Consider the following 17666-nt stretch of genomic DNA (forward strand, 5'->3'; position numbering starts at 1 on the left):
ACTTTTTTTGGTGACACTGGTGATGGAAACCCTGCAGACTTCACACTGAGCTATATCCAAGCCTCTTTTTTTAGTTTTTTTTCTTTTCCAGTTAGATTTTATTGATATATTTTAGATACACATAATGACTGCATTTATCATAGAGAATCTGTACTTGCACATAATACAACATGTTGCTTTTTAATCAAATTTTATTGCTACATTTGAAATAGACATAATGATCACATTTATTATAAAGAATCTGTACAAGATATAACTTGATTCTTATGTCCCATTCCCCTACCATCCCTTCAACCCATCCTCCCTTCCCCATTTACAAAAGATTTCCACGTTTCCTTTTCTCATTTTTTTAACTTTTCTCTCTTTCCTTTCCTCTTCCACCCTCCCCTCTTCCTCACCCCATTTGAATATTTTCTTCCTATTTAACAATACCTAAGATACATTTTGATCCTTATTTATACTTTCTGTTTTTCACACCAGATAAACACTAAGACATGTGTGTCCGATATCTTTCACTTAACAATATAGTCTCAAGATGCCTCCATTTGCCTAGAAATGTTTTAAGCTTATCCTTTTTTATACAGTGGAGTACTACTCCACATCATTTTTATCCATTCAAAAGTTAATGGGGGGCTGGGGATTTAGCTCAGCGGCAAAAGCGCCTGCCTGGCAAGCGCAAGGTCGTGAGTTCGGTTCCCGGTACCGGAGAAAAACCAAAAAAAAAAAAGTTAATGGGCATTTGGGCTGTTTCTAAGATTTTGTTATTACAAACTGTGCCTTTATAAACATGAGTGTGTATATATTTCTGTGGTATGATGCTTTTAATTCTTTTGGAAAGATACCAAGAAGGGGATAGCTGGGTCAAATACGACCTCTAGTCCTAGTTTTTTAAGGAACAGCCACTTTGATTTCCACAGTGGTTGCACCAGTCTACACTCCCACCAACAGTGCAAAAAGGTTCGTTTTTCCCCACAGCCCCAGTAACACATTACTGGTAGATTTCTTAGTAATAGCCATACTTCTGGGGTGGGATGGAATCTCATTGTTTTAATTTGCATCTCTCAAATGACTAATGATGCTGAACATTTTTTCACATATTTATTTGCTATTTGTACTTCATCTGAGAAGCATGTATTCATCTCGGGTGCTCATTTCTGGACTGGGTCTTTAAATTTGGGGGGGTCTGATTTTTTTTAGTTCTTTCTATATTCTACATACTAATTCTTTGTCTGAGGAATACCTTGCAAAAATTTTTCCCCACACTGGGGGTTGTCTCTTCACTTTGTTTGTTGGTGGTTTCTCTTGCTGTGCAAAAGATTTCTAATAAATGAGATCCCAGTTGTTGATTCTTTGTAAGAGGTCTTGTGCAATAGGGATTTTGTTCATAAAATCTTTCCCTATACCAGTGTCTTCAAGAGTTCTACCCATCCTGGGTTGGGGATGTAGCTCAGCGGCACAAGTGCTTGCCTGACAAGCCTGAAGTCATGAATTTGATTCCCAGTACTGAGAAAAAAAAAGAAAAAAGAAATTGAGTTTTCAAGAGTTCTACCTATTCTATCTTCCAGCAGATTTAATGTTTCTGTTTTAGTATTTAGATCTTTGATCCATTTCAATTTTAGTTTAGTGCAAAGTGAAAGATATGGGTCTAATTTTAATCTTCAGCATGTGGAAAACCAGTTATTCCAGCACCATTAACTAAAGAAGCTATCCTTTTTCCGGTGATTGTGTTTGGCACCTTTATCGAAGATAATGTGGCTGAATGTGTTTGGAGTTGTGTCTGCATCTTCTAATCTGTTCCACTGATTGTCAGGTCTGTTTTTTGTTGTTGTTGTTGATTTGGTTTTTGTTTTCTTGTTGTTGCCAACACCATGCTGATTTTATCACAGTAGCTCTGTAGTACAATTTCCAGTCAGGGATTGTGATGCCTTCTGACTTGCCTTTGTTCCCCAGAATTGCTTTTGCTATTTTAGGTCTCTTCTGGTTCCAAATGAATTTTAGGAGTGTTTTCTCTAGTTCTGTGACATATGTTAATAGTATTTTGATTGGGATTGCATTAAATCTGTGTAACAGTTTAGAAGGCCATTTTCACTACATTGGTTCTTCCTATCCATGAGCAAGGGGTATCTTTCCATTTTCTTATATTCTCTTCAATCTACTTTTTCAGAGTACTGCAGTTTTCAATGGTAGAGGTCTTTTACTTTCTTCATTAGATTGATTCCTAGGTATTTCTTTATTTCTTTGCTTTTTTTTGGGTGCTATTGTGAAAGGTATTGCTTCCCTAATTTGTCTGTCAGTAAGTCTGTCTACTGGAAGGCTACTGATTTTAGAGTGTTGATTTTTGTATCTAGCTATACTACTGAATTTGGTTAGTAAATCTAAAAGTCTTTTGGTGGAGTTTTTGGAGTCTTCTAGGTAGAATATCATGTCATCTGTGAATAATGATAATTAACTTCTTCCTTTCCTATCTTTATTTCTTTCTCTTGTATAATTGCTCTGGCTAATGTTTCCAGAACTCTGTTGAATAAGAGTGGTGATAGTGGACATCCTTGTTTTTTTCCTGATTTTAGAGTGAAAGCTTTTGGGGCCGGGCATGGTGGCGCACGCCTGTAATTCCAGCACTCGGGAGGCTGAGGCAGGAGGATCATTGCTAGTTCAAGACCAGCCTGGGCTACAAAGTGAGCTCAAGGCCCACCTGAACTGCATAGTGAGACCCTGTCTCAAAAAAAGACACCCCCCCCCAAAAAAAAATAGAGTGAAAGCTTTTGGGTTTAGTTCATTTTATATGATGTTGGCTGTTGGTTTGTCATACATACCTTTATCTGACTGAGGTAAAGACTATCTATTCCAATATTCTGTAGGGTTTTTATTATAAATGGGATAAATCAACAAAGATCTGGACTCTGCCTCCACACATTTTCTCCAGTGACATCAGAGACAAATACTGACGTGGACATTTTTTTCCTCTCTCTTCTTTTTCTTATTTTTTCTTTTCTTCTTTTTTTGTGATTTTCTTTGTTTCGTTTTGTGACAGGGTCTCAACTGTGTAGTTCAGCCTGGCCTTGAACTCACTATGTTACGCAAGCTGGCCTTGAACTCTTGGCAATCCTCATACCTAAGCCACCCAAGTGCTGGGATTACAGGCATGCATCATCATGCCTGGCTTGAAAAATCCTTTGGAGCATTTTGAGAGGAAAACAACAGGTCGATAGAAAACTGCAAACTGTTTAAGAAGAACTTTAACCTCCTTAAAAATAATGAAAACAAAGAAAGGAAACAGTTATGATCTACTACTTCGCAGGCAGTGAACAATATTTATTTAGTTATAATATATACTTACTTAAAATATCAAAACAGTCCAATTGCAGGGAAGAAAAGTAGGAAGTATAATGAAGAAACACAAAATAACAATAAAGCCACCAGTAATTCTTACCATAAAGATACTTCTATTTTAATAGTATATGTATTTTTTTGAACAAAAAGAGGAATACAAAATATGTGCTATTTTGTAATTAGGTATGGCAAACAAACTCTAGAGTGGCTCCCACCCTGACTGACATTTACAGTGTTCATATTTTTGTGTAAGTACCCAACCATGAAAATGGGTTGGACCTATGATTTCTAAACAAGAGAATTTGGCACCATTATAGGATGTCACTCTCATGATTATGTTATATTATATCCTTGCTAACAGATTACCGCAGAGAACTCATTTTAATGGCTTTATAAAATGGTCATTTTGAAAAACACCATAGGACCAGTAACAACTGGATGTTCCCTCTAAAAGCTACAGCAATCTTTACAAGTTGAAGGCTGCCTCTTAGAAGACCAAGTGATCTCTGGTGACAAAGAAGCCTCAGTGCTAAAACCAAAAGAAAGATCAACAACCGAAGTGATCTTGTTTGATTTTTCCTCAGTTAAGTCTCCCAGGGAAGAACTCAATCCAGGCAACACCCTAATTATAGCCTCAATACATTGACAACAGACCCTAAGCAGAGGACCCAACTCTGCCATCTCAAAATCCTGCCCCACAAAAAAAAAAAGACCATAAAATATAACTTGTTCTAAACTGAATGTATTTAGTTACTTACTATACAAAAAAAGTGTCAACTTTTAAAACCGAAAAAATCCAGCAAAGTCTGAAGATACAAAATCAATACACAAAAACTAGAGTCATTTCTATACATCAACAATCCCAAAAGGAAACTAAGAAAACATTTCCACTTACAATGGCACCAAAATGAATATTTAGGAATAAACTTATCCAAAGGGGCAGAAGACACAGACTAAAACTCTAAAACACTGTTGAATGAAATCAAAATGACATAAATAAAAAGACACACTATGTTCATGGAGTGGAAGACTTAATACCATTAAAACGCTGTTATGGCTTGTATCTAGATGTCCTCCCAAAGCCTCATGCAGTCAACAGTTGGGTTTTTTAGAGGTGGTTGCATCTAGAGTGTACGAAGCTGGGCTTAAGGATACGATGCTGGGATTGATTTATGGTGCGATGCTAGGATAAAGGCTGCCCGAACCTGGGTAGAATACCAGGGACAGAAAAAGTCTGCTATTGTCACTTAAGGCTGGTCTCTTGCTTCCTTGCTACTTCACTACTTTGCTGCTTTCTTGCCTTCTGCCTGCTATAAACTGCATTTTCTTTGTGATGCCCCTCTGCCATGGTACCCTTCCTTAAAGCCAGCCACCTATAAACTGATACCTCTACAAATTATAAGCTATAATAAACCTTTTTTCCTTTAACTTTGGGTGGTAGGTATTTTTTCTGAGCAACGAGAAAACTAATTAAGAAAAATGCCAAAACTACTCCAAAGGACTGGAGATGCAATGTGGTTCCTATCAAAACTCCCAGAGACTTTTTTTTTCAGAAATAGTAAAACCTTATACTAAAATTAAAATTCATATAGGAAGTCAAGGGGGACTGGGGATATAGCTCAGCAGCACAAGCTCCCACCTGACAAGGTCCTGAGTTCAATTTCCAGTACCAAAAAAAAAAAAAAAAGTGAAGGGACCTTGAATAGCCAAAACAATTTTGAAAAAAGAAAGTTGAAAGATATACTTCCTGATTTCAAAATTTACTATGAAATTATAATAATTATAATAGTTTTATTGGCATAAAGCAAACATGTTGATCAACAAAATATAATAGTCCAGAAATAAAACCCTATATATATAGTTAAATGGTTTTTGACAAGGGGGCCAAGACCACTGAATAGAGAATAGTTTTTTCAACAAATGTTGATGGGAAAACAGGATATTCATACCCAGTCAAATAGAGCCTTACCTTACACCATACACAAAAATTAACACAAGATGGATCAAAGACCTAAACATATGAACTAAAACTATAAAACTCTTAGAAGAAAACACAAAGAAAAAGTTTCATGACATCGGATCTGGCAATGATTTCCCGGATGTGACTCTAAAATCACAGTCAAAGGAAAAACTAGAGGGCCAGGGACACAGCTCAGTGGTGCATGACAGTGGTGCAAATCTCATGTTACACTGTCCCTGCCTGGGAAGTGTGAGGTACTGAGTTCAATTCTAGGTACACACACACACACAAAAGGAAAAAAACTAAAGATATCAATTTTATCATAATTTAAAATTGTGGATAAAAGTATACTATCAACAAATTTAAAAAGATAAATTACGGAATAGGAGAAAATATTTGCAAATAATATACCTGATTGGGAATTGCTATTTAGAATATATAAAAAATTAAATATCCTCCATAAACATATGGAAATTAAGTAATACCCTCCTAAACAACCAATGGGTCACAGATGAAATAAAGGAAGAAATTAAACAATATGTACAACTTGCAGACACAATATACCAGAACCTATGGGATGCAACGAAAGCAGTCCTAAGAGGGAAATTTATAGCAGTGATTTCTCACATCAGGAAAATAGAAAAGCACAAATAAAAATCTCATGTTACACCTCAAGCTTCTAGAAAAAGAACAAGACAAACCCAAAGCCCATAGAAAAGAGGAAATTATAAAGATCAGAGCAGAAATTAACACAATGGAAACCAAGAAAATAATAGAAAGAATTACTGAATCAGAGTTGGTTCTTTGAAAAAATAAAATTGATAAATCCTTAGCCAATCTGATCAAAAAAAGGAAAGGAAAGACTCATATTTATGCATTGAAGAATGATAAGAGTGAAGTCACTACAGATCCTGTGGAAATTCAGAAGATCATCAATACCTGCTTTTAAAATCTGTACTCTCATATGATGGAAAACACAGAAGAAATGGACAGATTCCTAGATACATATGAATTATCAAAGCTGAATCAAAAAGACATAAAAACTCTCAAAAAGCTAGTATCAGTTAATGAGACTGAAAATGTACTTTAAAACTTACCAACAAAGAAAAGCCCAGCTCCTGATGCATTCACTGCTGAATTCTACAAGAAATTTAGACAAGAGCTAATGCCAATACTCTTCAAATTCTTTAATGAAATTGAAAGGGAAGCAATGCTCCCTAACTCATTCCTAGAGGCAAGTATTATCTTGTACCAAAACCACAGAAAGACACAACCAAAAAAGAGAACTACAGTCCAATATCCCTAATGAACATAAGATGTAAAAATCCTCAATAAAATACTAGCAAACAGAATTCAACAAATCATCAGGAAGATTATATACCATGACCAGGTGGGATTTATCCCAGGAATGCACAGATGGTTCAACATATGCAAACCAATAAATGTAATACACCATATCTAAAAAGCTGGAGACAAAAATCACATGATCATCTCAATAGATGCACAAAAAGTTTCTAATGAAGTCCAATACTCATTCATGATAAAAACCCTACAGAAAATTGGAATACATGCTTTTTACCTCACTCTGATAAAAGCCATCTATGACAAATCAACAGCCAGCATCATACAAAATGGACAAAAACCAAAAGCTTTCACTCTAAAATCAGGAATAAGACAAGGATGTCCACTATCACCACTCCTTTTCAAGATATTTCTGAAAACAATAACCACAGCAATTAGAAAAGAGAGAGAAATAAAAGGAATAAGGATAGGACAGGAAGAAGTTAATTATCATTATTCACAGATGACATGATACTCTACATAGAAGACCCCAAAAGCTCCAAAAAAGACTCCTAGAGTTAACAACCAAATTTAGTTGTGTGGCTAGATACAAACTCAGTGCTCAAAAATCAATAGCATTCTTGTACACAAACAACAAACTTATTGAGAGAAAAAGTAGGGAAGCCACACCCTTCACAATAGCATCCAAAAAACAGAAATACTTAGGAATCAATCTAACAAAGGAAATAAAAGACTTATATACTAAAAATTTTGGTACTCTGAAAAAGGAGATTGAAGAGGCTATCAGAAAATAGAAAGATATCCCTTGCTCATGAATAGGAAAAACTAACATAGAGAAAATAGCCATACTTCCAAAATTGTTGTACAGATTTATTGTAATCCCGATCAAAATACCATTAGCATACATCACAGAACTAGAGAAAACACTCCTAAAATTCATCTGGAACCAGAAGAGACCTAAAATAGCAAAAGCAATTCTGGGCAACAATGAGAAGTCAGGAGGCATCACAGTCCCTGACTTGAAATTATACTACAAAGCTACTGTGACAAAATCAGCATGGTCCTGGCCAAAAAAAAAAAAAAAAAAAAAAAAAAAAAAAAAAAAAAAAAAAAAAAAAAAAAAAAAAAAAAAAAAAAAAAAAAAAAAAATAGACCTAAGGACAAGTGGAACAGATTAGAAGACACAACCACAAACACACTCAGCCACCTCATCTTTGACAAAGGGGCCAAACATGTTCACTGGAAGTAAGATCGCCTCTTTAATAAATGGTGCTGAAAAAACTGACTCTCTACATGCCAAAGACTAAAACTAGACCCAGGTCTACCACTATGCACTAAAGTTAAAATGGATCAAAGATCTAAATATTGAAGCAGAAACCTAAATCTACTGGAAGAAAAGGTAGGTCGAAATCTTGAAGGCACAGGAGTACGCAAAGACTTTATGAAGAAAAACCAAACTGCACAGGAAACACTTCAGTGAATCAACGACTGGGATCTCATCCTGTAAAACGTTTTTGTACTTCAAAAGAAATCACCAATAGAATGAAAAGACAACCCACAGAGTGGGAAAACATTTTAGTTAATTATCCCTCAGCCAGAGGACTTATATCTAGAACATATAAAGAATTGAAAAAAATCAGAGCCCCCCCCCAAATTCAAAGACCCAATCCAAAACTGGTCATCTAGACCCAGATGAAGAAATACAAATGGCAAATAAATACATGAAAAAATGTTCATTATCATTGGTCATTCAAGAGATGCAAATTAAAACAACACTGAGATTTCACCTCACCCCAGTGAGAATGCTTATCATCAAGAAATCAACCAACAAATGCTGGAAGGGCTGTGGGAAAAGGAACCCTTCTCTACTGTTGGTGGCAACGTAGACTGGTGCAACCACTTTGGAAATCAGTATAGAGATTCCTCAAAAAATTAGGATTAGAGGTCCTATTTAACACAGCTATTGCCCTTCTGGGTATTTTCCCAGAAGAATTAAAAACATCATAACACAGTGCTATATGTGCATCCATATTTACAGCAGCAATTTATCATAGCAAAATCTTGGAAACCCAAATGCCCATCAACTGAGGAATGGATAAAAAAGATGTGATATTTTTATACAATGGAGATTTACTCAGCTATAAAGAAAGATAAACTTGAGGCTTTTATAGGTAAATGGATGCAACTAGAGACCATACTCATAAGTGAAATAAATCAGACTCACATGTGTAAACACTGTTCTGTCTCCCTAGTGTAAGAACCTTAAAGAGTAAATAAAATCTGAAAGGTACAACAGATATTGTGAAAGGGAAAGAAACTGCTCAATAGGAAAGAAAACCTGTGATGAGGAAAAAGAGAAAAAAAGAAGGGAATATATATATGTGTATATATATACACACACACAAGATAGCTAAGATAATTGTACTACTAATTTCCGTTGGTTTATTGACAGGAACCATTAATGTTTAATTGTTTGATCAATCTTGCATATCTCTATCTGGTAATCTGAGCAACTACTTTGAAGATAACCATAAGTAATATAATAATCACTGTTGTTTTCTTATCATCTTGTTTTGAAATTCTGTTATCATTTTATTGTATTTGTGTTGTTTTGTTTTTGTCTTTGTTATTTTGTTTTTGTTCTTTTCTCTTTAAAATAAAAAAATTAAATCTCAGTAACAAAAAAGTTTTCAGTGAGCAAAGGACATAAATAAAAATTTCTCCAAATATAATACAAATGACCAGTAAGTGCACCTAGATGATACTGAATGCTCTACATCTTTCGTTATTACAAACATGCAAATCAAAACCACAATGAAATACTACTTTATACCTATTAAGGTGACTTTCACAAAAAATAAGTAAATAAATTTTTTTAAAAAACAGAAAATAACAAGCATTGGCAAGATGTGAAGAAGCTGAAACTCTTACTCATTGCTGATGGGAATGTAAAATGGGGTAGCCACTATGGAAAATAGCATGCTATGTCCTCAAAAAGATATAAAACTACAATAAGAGCAATTCAACTTCTGGGTACATACACAAAAGAAATGAAACTAGGAATTTGAACAGATATTTGTACGCTCATGTTCATAGCAACATCACTCACAACCACCAAAAGATTAAAACCCAAATGTCCATCAGCAGATGATTAGATGAACAATGTGATACACACATACTACATCCTGGAAGATGAAATAAGTCAGACATAAGAGACAAATATTATATGCTTCTACTTGATATAAGATACCTAGAGTAGGTAAATTCATAAAGGCATAAAGTAAAGTGATTACCAAGGGCTACAGGAAATGAAGAGTTATTATTTAGTGAGTGGAGTTTTAGTTTGAGATGAAAAAGTTCTACAGACAGACAGTGATGATGCTTGCACAACAATGTGAATTACATGCCACTGAATAATATAATTAAAAATGGTATAAAGGGCTGGAGGTGTAGCTCAATGTTAGAGGGCTTTTCTGGCATACAAAAGGCCCTGAGGTCAATTTCAGCACAGCAAAAAATAAATAAAAGGCTTAAATGATAGATTTTTTTTTTTTTTTTTTTTTACAGTACCGGGGATCGAACTCATGACCTTGCACTTGCCAGGCAGGCGCTTACGCCACTGAGCTACATCCCCAGGCCCTTAAATGATAGATTTTATGTTGTATATATTCTACCAGTTTTTTCAAAAAGTGGTTAAGGTGCTAAATGTTATCTACATTTCACCATAGTTTAAAAAATATAGTATTTTGGGTGGATCACAAGGGATCAATTAGGTAAGAGAAGGAAGACATGACCTTTTCAATTCTTTGTCCACCTAGATATAGCATTATCCACAAATTTTTTTAAAATCTCATGTAAAACTGAAATCTTTTTGTATCTTTAATACTATAATCCTTAGGTCACTTAGATGGAATACTTAATTTTTAAAAAAGGGGCTGGGGATATAGCTCAGTGGCACATGTGCCTGCCTGGCAAGTACAAGGTCCTGATTTCGACTCCCACTATCAAAAAAAAAGAAAACAGTAACAACACGTATGTTTGCTAATTGCATTCAGTTTGTTGTTAGATGTAGGTAAGTTTAAGCCATTTAACAGAAAAATAAGTATCTTAATATCCTAATTCTTTGCAGACAAGACACCCTATTGTGGTGGATTGACAACTGGTGGTCAACTTATAACACCCAGCTGAACTGAATCAGCCTGGTGCTGGGTGTAGAGGGCCCACCTGAGGACTGCTGCCAACAACATAAAAAGGAGAGCTGGAGAGGAAGACGTGATGCTGTCTTCCTGCAGGTTCTCCTGCAGTAGCTTGTCCCACTGGCTTTCCTCATAGGAACCTGCCTGTTCTCCTTGTTGGAGGTGCTCAGGACCTTGTTGTTGCTGAGGATGACTGTGGTACTTTTCGAAGGAGCTCTGGTTCTTACTTTGAGCATTACTTCCTAGCTCCAGTGCAGATCCCTCAACAGTCTGGCACAGATCCTTCATCCAGCTAGCAGACTTTCTAGCTTCCACCACTGACCTTGGGGCTTCCCAGTGCAAAACCGTGAAACAGAGTTGCATAAGACATTGCTGTGGGATCTAGGCCTCCAGCTGGACTCATGCAGGACATTGTAGAGGGATCCAGGCCCTCAGCTGATTCTTTAGGTCTTTAGTGTGTGGACAGATTTCCTGCATTCTTTTGTATTTGACTCTTTGGGTGACTATTATGAAATAATCCCATAAATTATGTGTCCTGTATTAAATCATTTCCCTTGCAAACCGACTGCCACACCTACCGAATTTTTTTAAGTTGGAAGATTGTTCCTACTTGCTAAAATGTTTCAACCTGAAAAGTAGAGCTGGAAAAATAATAACAAAGTGTTTAGAACAAGTAACTTAAATGTGTTTCCTAAAGCAGTAAACATTATGTTATATCAGAAACTAGTTAAAAATTTGGCTTTCATAATGAAAGAATACTAAGGCTTCAAAGTGAAAATATTATAATGGAAAAAGACAAAACATGATTCTTTAATGGAGAGCTTAATATTCCCCCTCTGAAAAAATAAAACACAATCATATGCCCTCTAAAGTTTTTCCTACTCTTAACCATTCTCTGTCCACTTCATTTTTCATCTTTTCTTTTTCTAGGAGGGGAAGGCTGAACTTAGTAAGATATAATAGACAAAAAACGGTAAAAGCAACAAGGAAGAAAGAATAAAACTACAGTTTAGTTTTTCTCCTCACACTAAATCCTAAACACATCATTATCATAAAATTCAAATTTTTGAGGGTAAGAAAAAACTAAATTTTCTGGAGTGGCAACCTAATTTAAAGCAAACGGACGTGTTTGTGAATGTAAATTAAGTCTGCATGCTGAACTCTTTGAACACCCTTGACTATAATACAGTACCAAGCTGCAGTTAAATACACTGACATGAACTTTGGTCAAGGGAGAACATAAAGTTTTAGCAGCTTTCTAGCCTAAGAAGTGAGATCAGCTAAAGGACTTTAAACTCTAGAGTTTCATTCACTAAATATAGAAAACATCAAAGTTTTCATGTGGCACCACATGGTCCAAGGAGACAACTCTGTGGGGAAAGAACAGCTGGTAATAACCTAAGAGTAAAGATGTAATTTCAAAGCTGAGTGCTGATGACATACACCTTATAATTCAGTAACTAGGAGGATGAGGCAGAAAGATTGAGAGTTCAAGGCCAGCCTGGACTACAAGTGAGATTATCTCAAAAATATCAAAACAAAAAGATATAATTTCATGGTATTATACATGATATTCTACAGTTCTATGGAAAAAAACAATGAGAATTTGGAAAGAACCTAATTTACCTATTTGAAATCAAAATAATCCTGTTAAATAGCCCATCATTGCAAGAGTTTTTGTGATCCCAGTGACAAGTATAAATGAAAGTTATAGATTGAACTGCTACTTCAACTCAGGGTACAGCTTCCCTAAAACAGAAACAGAAATGTTTCTTCCCTGTTATATAACATTTGACTGATTTTTTTTGGCAAGCACTCTCATATAACTAAAACATATTATCAATGCTGGGACAATCCTATGATCTTCCTTGTCTATATTTTTCTAAAAAAGCTTTCCTCCTTAATTTTCCTGAATCATCCTCTTACTTTGAAAAAAAATAAAATAAAATAAAAATAAAAGACAAAAGCTGGATCCTAGGATATATACACATTAGGCAGATTTTCAACCCAAAACTTAGCCTTAATCTTCTGAAAGCAAATGTTCCTTGTAACTCCCTCTTCTGTGGCTGACACTTTTCTTAAACCACAGGCCTTCCTGACTTGCAGTAGGCCCAGGCCAGATTACAGCTATGTGGTAGGTTCTGTCAGGCAACCTTTGACAAGGCCTCAAAAATAGATCCTGGGCACCAGCCAGGGAAACTGCCACTCACAAGGTTTCAACTTCATATACTTTTGACTAGCAGTACTAATTTTATTTTCCTCCAGTCTCTCTTATTTCAAAAAGGACAAAGGGTCCTGTACCTCCTCCTGGCCATAAACAATCCATATTACATTGAAATGAATAATTGACACCTTACTCTGCTCAAAAACACTGCAGAATAAAGGCCGAATCTGTACCTCCTTCCTGCTTTGAGAAATTAATCCATCAGTATCACTCTGGATTGCAAAAGAACTTCTGGATCTCAAGGTCCACACAGGCTTGTTTTATTATGAATAGACTAGGATATAGTAAATAAAGGAAGAGAAGGTAGGCTATTTTTTTCTCTTATAACAATATTAGCAGACTTCAGCAGGACAAAATGTTCAACTATTTCAATGTTTTTCTTGTTTTGTTTTTGGTTTTTGGTTTTTCTGTGGTACCGGGAATCGAACTCACAACCTTGAGCTTATTTCAATGTTTTTAAATGACATAGAACATAAAATTCTGAAACAACCTTTTACAAGATACACCCACTTAACTATTATCAAATATAAATGGTCTTATCTTCAAACTACACAGTTCTTTTACTAGTACAAGTTAAATCAACCATCTGATACTCTAAATGACCTAAACTGCCTTACAAAATACATTTACAGTATTTTTTTAAATGGAAAAATGGGTAAAGAATACAAACCAAATGGACCAGACTTGGTGACACACACCTATAATCCTAGCATTCTGGGAGGCTAAAGCAGAAACATTACAAATTCAACTCCAACCTGGGCATTTTAGCAATTCAGAGAGACTATCTCAAAAATTTTAAAAAAGGGCTAGGGATGTCACTCAGTGTAAAGGCCCTGGGTTCAATCCCCAGAACCATCACACACAGACACACACACATACACACACACACACATACACAACTAAGAAATCCTTTCTAGCTGGATGTGGTGGCACACACCTGTAATCCCATCGTTTGAGAGGCTGAGGCAGGAGAACTGCCATGAATCCAAGACCAGCCTAGGCTACACAGTGAATTCAAAGGCAGGCTGAACTACATAGCAAGACCCTGTCCCAAAAAAAGAAATCATTTCTTCTATATGCCTGAGAAAGAAGTTAATTTTTATTATAAAGTAAAGCCCAACATATAATTGAAATAAATTTTCACAATTTAAGTCCCAAAACCTCATAGTCACACACTAGAAAATATACTTCCTATACATAAACTAATGCAAAGACATGTTTCACAAATTATTCACTATAGAAGTGTTTGTGGAAGGTTAAAAACTATCTAAATGTCTGTTAATAAGGAATGGTAAATTATGGGAAAATGAACACAGTATGTTCATTTACACCAGGCAGGATATCCAGTCTTATAAAAAATGAGATAGACATATGTACTAATACAGAAATATCTCTAAGACTTAGCAAGAGTAAGTTTGAAAGCTACATGATATTTCTCCTAAATATATGAGATTACATATGTAAAAGAAAATTTAGACAGGAACAAATAAGAAACCATTAACAGTGGTGACTTAGATTAGTGTGAGGTAACGAGGAGCTGGGAGTTTATGACGGAAAGTAGGTTTATGGTTTTTGTCATATTAACATTTTCTTTTTAAATATTTTATTAATTTTTAAAAGTCCCACAAATGTCTATTGAACCCATGAAGTCAGTATTCTCCATATATATACACACAAACATATTTATATATGTCTCCATATGTATATATATGTTTGTGTGTGTGTGTATATATGTATATATATACATACATACATATATATATATATATATATATATGCCTTGTCTTTCCTCTACCTCTATTTCTACCTACTGTTTTTCCTATCATTAAACTAAAACAAAACATTCATATGTAGTAAGTCTCAGAGTCTCCCTAAGAAATAGAACTCTTGGGGCCAGGGATACAGCTCAGCAGCACAACACCTGCCTGGCAAGCTCAAGGTCCTGAGTTCAATTTCCAGTACCAAAAAAAAAAGAAACAGAACTCTCCCTTGGCCCTCCTACCATTACCATCACCACCAAAATAAGTACTAAAACACATAAAAAAGTATAACGTATGTCAAACCCAGATTTTAGCTTAGTGTTTGATTCTTTTTAAATCTAGCTTAATGTATTATAGGCTAAAAAGCTTTAATAGTAAAAATACAAAGTGTAACACCGAAAAAATCATTTCCAAAATGTCCACTCTATTATCGTAGAAGAGAAAATGAAGACTAAGATATTTTACTCACAGGGTAAATTTTGCTCAATTCCTTCTTTCTAAAGTTGTAAAAAGATGGATGTTTATAGTGGTGTGGAGTCTAGTCCTTATCTGCAAACTGGTTAGGTAGTTCATTTTCCTACTTAAGGAATCACCTCTGTTCAGATTCTCGCAAGCAACTATCTAAATGGAAAAGGCTTTTATTAATTGGCCTCTATTTTATAGGCTCAACGGATAGAACATCCAGAGAAAGACAGAAAAATTTTACTTTCTTTTAAATGATCCTCTTCAACATTCCTAGAGCATTGCAAAAACAGTATTTTCTTTCCTATACCTTATCAACTCTTGCTTTTCTACTAGCAACAGGGTAAACAATTCACAGAGCTATGCAAGAAATCACTCCCTCTCTCTTGCTAAATTCACTTCTAGTAAGGATTTCTTTTTCATTTTGAAAAACAGATTATTTTGCCAAATATATTTTACATTCATTACAGAGATCCTTAATCCTGACCTAAGGTTTCCCTTACCTATTAATCTACCGAGATTCAACTATAGTGGTTTTTACAAGGAATTTTCCAAACAGGAATCTTTGTTCATAGTGAACTGAAACTCTGAAGTCATTATCAGCAGAACAAAAATCTAAAACAACATTAGGGAATACTCTAATGTAAGAATAGATATCCAAAGAAAGATGTCAAAATTTAGTTGAAGAATTAAAGGAATTTCATAAGCAAAACTAACACCATAACTTGCCATCACTTTACAATTAACTGAAGTTCTTTATAAATGACAATCAAGGTAAAATGCACTGAATTCCAAAAAGAATGAAAAGAAAAACAAGGGTAAGAGGACCAAGATCACCATGATTCAATGTTGTTTTGTTTAACAATAGTTTGAAAGCCAAAAAAATGGTCAAATTACATTACAGCAATAAAAAGTTATTTCTAGTTTAAAACGAATCCATTCCAAAAATAAACCACAACTTCAATACACACTTTCTTCAATAACGGCACTTACTAAAGTCAATTATTCTACATTTTTAAAGACAGAATGGCAAAATGAGTGAAGCTTTCCACTCAAAAGACTTCAGGTATTTTCCATAGTGTAAATTCTTTCAGTGAACTTTTTCATACCTTAGTGATGGTAGTTCTCCTTTCCCCTGACATTAATTTTGCTTCTAGACCCCTTCCTTTATCTTCCCACATCTGGTTAAAAAAAGAAAAAGTGTACAATCAGAACAATCCCCTTAGTAACTAAAAAACTACCCTAACTAAATCCAAGCATTCTTGCAAAATTTCAATTTTTTCCCTTTTTATACTTCATGACAACCATCCAGCAACAAAACTAACAGAACACTGTACACTTCCTACAAAATGAGTAAAAGCATTTAATTAGACAGGCAGAAATAAAACTTTCAGCTTTCCTCTATTTCAATTTTAAGATCCATATCAATGATTCACAAATTGAATGACCTAACTTCCTGAATGAATCATACTTTCTAAAATTCTTATTCTATATGAGTATATTATAATCCTGGGTCATCATCTGTATTTGCTAAACAAAGCATGGTGTTGGTTAATTCTACAAGGCTTTCAAGCCGCCACAAATTTGGAATCCCTGCCAACTAATTCTACCTGTAACACTTTGCATTCTCCAACAAACGAAACTTTTCATGGATTTATCCCCAAAATAAAATGTTACTTCTGGGGAAAAAAATGTTATTTTAAACACTAATTACGAACGTATCCATACCTTCCTTTCCATCTCCCCGTCTCATTACTGTATCCACATTGTCTCCCTATTGCGGCAACGTAAAAAATTAGTATCTATTTTGTTATCTTTAGATACCTCGTTTAGTCAATATACTCTAAGGTCTTTCTGTTTAAGACAAAAACGCTGAGTCATTAAATAAAAACTCGGAAGGAAAAGTGCTACAAAAACTTTAGAAACAGTATTCCCCTAGCTATGTCTCAGCAGTTTTATATTTGCATTTCCCACCGTGGGAAAAATAAGAGCAAACACTCAAACTTTTCTCTCTCCAAGAAAGAAAAAAGAAGTAGGCTTTTTTCCTCGGAGCTCCGTTTCCCGCAGGCTACCCACAGCCCGGAGCAGCCAGGCCCGACCGAAGCTACGTAACCCCACAATCTGGGTGTGAAGGATGCCCCACATTAGTCAAGCATTAACCCTGAGCCTCCTGCCAAACGCCTGCCAAACTGCGCTTCGGTACGGGTCAAGGAGGAACGAGAGAAAACCCTGTAAAACGCTGCGCCCTCCCGCGGCCCGACGCCGCACCCGGGGCACTGCTACCCGGACAGCAGCCGAGGCAGCCGGGCGGGAGGCAGAGAAGGCGCCTCCGGCCCCGGGCGCGGAGGGACAGCGGCCCCAGGCGCCTCTCCCACAATGGGAGCAGGCGCTGCCCCCGCGCGGAGGGAGGCGCCGCGAGCCTTGCCCGCTAC

The 17666-nt window shown here is 35.7% G+C and overlaps 1 protein-coding gene across 11 annotated transcripts in view; it reads right to left on the bottom strand.

The window, feature by feature from the left end:
• Lrrfip2 (leucine rich repeat (in FLII) interacting protein 2) overlaps window positions 1-17185 on the bottom strand; it is a 128648-nt gene extending 111463 nt beyond the window's left edge. For 5 of the 11 annotated variants that reach the window (XM_013513685.1, XM_005383693.2, XM_013513684.1 and 2 more), the window contains exons 1-2: window positions 16963-17066; window positions 16344-16415 (exon numbers count right to left, since the gene is read on the bottom strand). The gene's annotated coding sequence lies outside the window, so the exon portion shown is untranslated. Of the gene's footprint in view, window positions 1-16343; window positions 16416-16962 lie in introns of those variants that run through there. The other 6 variants (XM_013513682.1, XM_013513681.1, XM_013513691.1 and 3 more) reach the window with 4 other exon arrangements.
• Window positions 17186-17666: the final 481 nt, after the last annotated feature.

Source organism: Chinchilla lanigera, unplaced genomic scaffold, assembly GCF_000276665.1.
Source record: "Chinchilla lanigera isolate Chin_1 unplaced genomic scaffold, ChiLan1.0 scaffold00020, whole genome shotgun sequence".
In the NCBI taxonomy this organism is placed as follows: Eukaryota; Metazoa; Chordata; class Mammalia; order Rodentia; family Chinchillidae; genus Chinchilla; species Chinchilla lanigera.